Source organism: Pygoscelis adeliae, unplaced genomic scaffold, assembly GCF_000699105.1.
Source record: "Pygoscelis adeliae isolate BGI_AS28 unplaced genomic scaffold, ASM69910v1 Scaffold78, whole genome shotgun sequence".
Taxonomy (NCBI): Eukaryota; Metazoa; Chordata; class Aves; order Sphenisciformes; family Spheniscidae; genus Pygoscelis; species Pygoscelis adeliae.
The window spans coordinates 2,528,262-2,532,020 of NW_008825409.1; positions in this window are offsets into that span (position 1 = coordinate 2,528,262).

Consider the following 3,759-nt stretch of genomic DNA (forward strand, 5'->3'; position numbering starts at 1 on the left):
TATCAGAGGAATGTGTAATGGACTTTCTTCCAGACATGGGGCCATTTGAGTCTGCCTGTTAATTGTGTGTTTGACTTGGACATCAACAAGACACATTAATTGTTCTCATCGTGTCAGTGATGTGTGGGAAGGTCCGTTAGATGTGGTTCTGGCTGTAGGACCAGAAAGGCTGACGTACAAGTTTCCTCCATTTTTCAAAGAGATGACAGAACTAGACTCGTAGTAACGATGGCAATGTGGTAATAATCAGCGTGGTTTGGTGGGGACTGTAGTGATAATGGGAATGTCTTTATCGCGCTCTCAAAACTGTTCAGTGATGCTGTCCCTCCTCCCAGACCTCCCGATGGAGAACTGTGGAGCACTGTGCCTGGCAATTCTCCTGTGCTTGATCTTGGGCATGGCTGCAAGACGGCTCTTCTAGGAGCATACATCTCTTCTGCCTTGCAAGATATTCTCATCAATGGCAAAAAGGATTACACAGTGTCTACCTATGTATGATTTTCAGAGTGTTGTTCTTACAGTCCTTAATATTGCTGGTTAGAGCAGTGGGAACTGGAGGAGACTGGTTTGTCCTTCAGTTTCGCAGACATCATGTTGTAAGGGGGTTTGTTTTTGTCTTGTGGGGTTTGGGTTTTTTTGTTTACCGTCCTTTGCTGTGTTCACATTCCATAATATTACAGCTCCATAAGGAAGTTAGGTGAATCCTACCCATCCTCTGATGGAACTCGTCTGTGAAGATGTCTGCAAGAAGAACAAATTCTGCGAGAAATACAGAGAGGATAAAAGCACTTATGGATAATAACTCCCCTACCCTGCACCAACCTTTACCCAAGGAGATACAGTAGTTCAGCTTAAATTTCTTCCTGTAGTAATCTGAGGTCCATTTTATTGTGATATAAAGGTACCTGGGTTTTTCATTAAACTGCTCACCTTGAAAGCTGTGCTTCACAGTATTACCACAGACAGTTTTGCCTTTGTCAGTGGTATGAGGTTCCTTAGACGAGGCCACCCAAGGTTGTCTGTAGTATTAGTTGACAAAGCTAGGGGAATGGTCACCTCTGTGTATACACTGTGTCCTCCTCCTTTGCAGAGTACTTCACTACAGTTGGGGTTATATCAGGTGTTCTTCCTGCCACTTCTCAAGAAGATGATGTGAGCACCTAGGGCTAACGTGGCGTCAGTAAGGTGTTTGTGAAGTTGCTGTTTGTGAGAAGAAACCCTCTGACAAATAGTTACTGATGTGTTGGGCACTTCATGTTAACACTAGAGGTGAATCCATACATCTTTCTTTTGATAATAGAATAGTTAAAAGCCCACAACTGGAATTAATTCATATGTGTATGCTCATTTTCCTCCCTCCTTTCCCTTTCCATAAGAGTCCTTACAGTTTGTGGCTATCAGTCAAGTGTCTGAGAAGGAACTTAAATGGTGCTAGGCATGACTGTGCCCCAAATATGAAGAGCGGGAGAGTTACTTTCCCCACTATGGATACTAGAAATAAGGATTGTGGTATATGTACAACCAAAATGTAAAGGTGCAAGTAGACTGCAACTTGGAGAACTCCAGTTAGAGGTAATCTCACTTTTATGCAAACTCGTGTATGATTTTTTTTAAGCTGATGAAGTGAGCCTTGACTTCTGACTATCTTGATTATTCAGAGTATGAAGCTTATTGAAAACTAAGCTGTTGCAAAAGGCTAATGAAGTGATTGTTCCTGCGTCCTGTGGATGTAGCTTGATGACTGTAAATTTCAGCTTAGTTTTTTTAGGATGTGCCTGGACTAGGAATGTTAACTAGCTAAAATAGATTTAATACAGCTGTATGTAATCAAGGAGAGAAGGAATAGGAGTTCATATTCTACCTGATGGGGTTTGGATTGAAAGGTAATGGGGTAAACATGACTTGGAACAGACTTGCTCCTTGTTGGCACATAAAAAAAAACCCAGCCAAAAAAAGCCAGCCCTGCTAGTGACCATACTGTGTTTTAATAATTTCTCACAGTTAGGGGGATAGTAAAAAACCTCAATGAACAATTGAACATGTTGCTTCTCTGAATTTCTCAATGATTAATTTCTAATGCTTCTCTACTTACTGAAAGTAGGATTTTTTTTTTTTTTTTAAAGTCCAAGATAGCGTGTCGTCTTAACCAGTTTTTGCTGTACATGCAAGCACTCTAAATGGAAAATGTTTAGGGTCAGCACAGGGGCAAGTTATGCTTTCCCAGGAGTCATTCTGTTGGTTCAAGTAACACAATAAATCCATATAGCTGAGTCCTAGGAAAGACAAATTATTTTTCTTTTAAGTTAGGAGAGCCAAAAATCGTACCTGGAGCACTACTGGGACAAGGGATATCTTCACAAGTTTTAGCTGAACTTAAACTTATTATTTTACGATCCTTCCTCTGAAACAGTTGACTGAGCTCACATGCTTGTTATGGGCAGGTAACTAATGCCTGTCACCTCCGTGAGGAACTACCAGCTCAGTGAGAAAGGCCAGCTCTGCGTGTTGCCACCGCTGCAGAGGTGTGCAGGGCACTTTTGCTTTGGGCTGCAGCTGCTGAGCACAGCCCAGGGATCTGGGCTCCAGAGTGTTGCGGTAGGCACAGCGGCAGGTTATTGAGAGACACGAGCAGAGGTCTGTTAAAACGGGATGACAACTGGAAACAAACATGAAACATTGTGAACGGAAGAAGCAACCCTCTGAAGATTTGCTCATCGTGACTTCTTGTCACTCTCATGGCATCACTCCTGTCTGCTTCACAGGAGGGACTTCTGGATATCCTGAAAGACGTGGGCATGCCAAGGCTGGGGGAGTGTCTTTCTAAGGGTCAAAGCAGCACCAGCCCCAGGACTGGAATTTCGGTAACAGGGACTTCCTCTGACGCACAGCGGTGGGTTTGTCAGAATAGCCATCGTAGTTGCTCCGTGCCCTGTTCAATTTTCATTCGCAAAAGGGACAGCCCACAAAAGCCATCCTTCTCTTCTCATTGAAAAGATAGCGCTCGTCTTTCTCTCCCTTTTTCCCCTCATGCGTAGAAAAGGTTAATTTTCAAAGAAAAGGAAGCTTTGCTTAACAGTCAAAGGAAAACCAATGGTTGGATTCCCTTTTTGTGGGAAGGGAGGGTGCAGGTATGGGGAAGCAGAGAATCTAAGAGACTGTGTTTACTCTTAAATGTCTCCACTGACTTGCACAGAAAACCTAGCTAGGCAGGATTCTGCAGCTGTCAGCATGAGTATCTAGTTCATGGGAAGAAAAAAATAACACATAAAGCAGTTTTTTAAAGAAAAAACCCCCACTGCCATGGCTGAATATTTCGAAATGTTTACCCTTAAAGAAGAATACACAACACATCATTTTGCAAAGAATTAGCAAAGTATTTTGAAGATGATGACAGCTAAACGAGCTCACTTTTTCCTTTTTGGGTCTAGTCCCACTTTCTTGCCATTGCAATGTGTCTTTTCACCACCACCACCACCCTCCCCCTTCCCTCTTGTCTTGAATGCCAAAAATGTAACTCTGTGGTTACATCGGAGACTTAATCTTGGGGCAGAGCAGGAGATAAGCAGGTGTGGTGTCTTGCTGCTCTTCCATTGCTCTGCGCTCTCCTCTGTTGTAATTATTCTTGCAATTCTGCCTCCCACTGTTTACGCCATTACAGACAGTTGCTTCATGTGGCTTTTCACTCACCAAATCAGAGCAACCACCCACCCTTCTCTTTCTGATCTCAAATCAGGGACCAAAGACATGAAAAAATTTCAA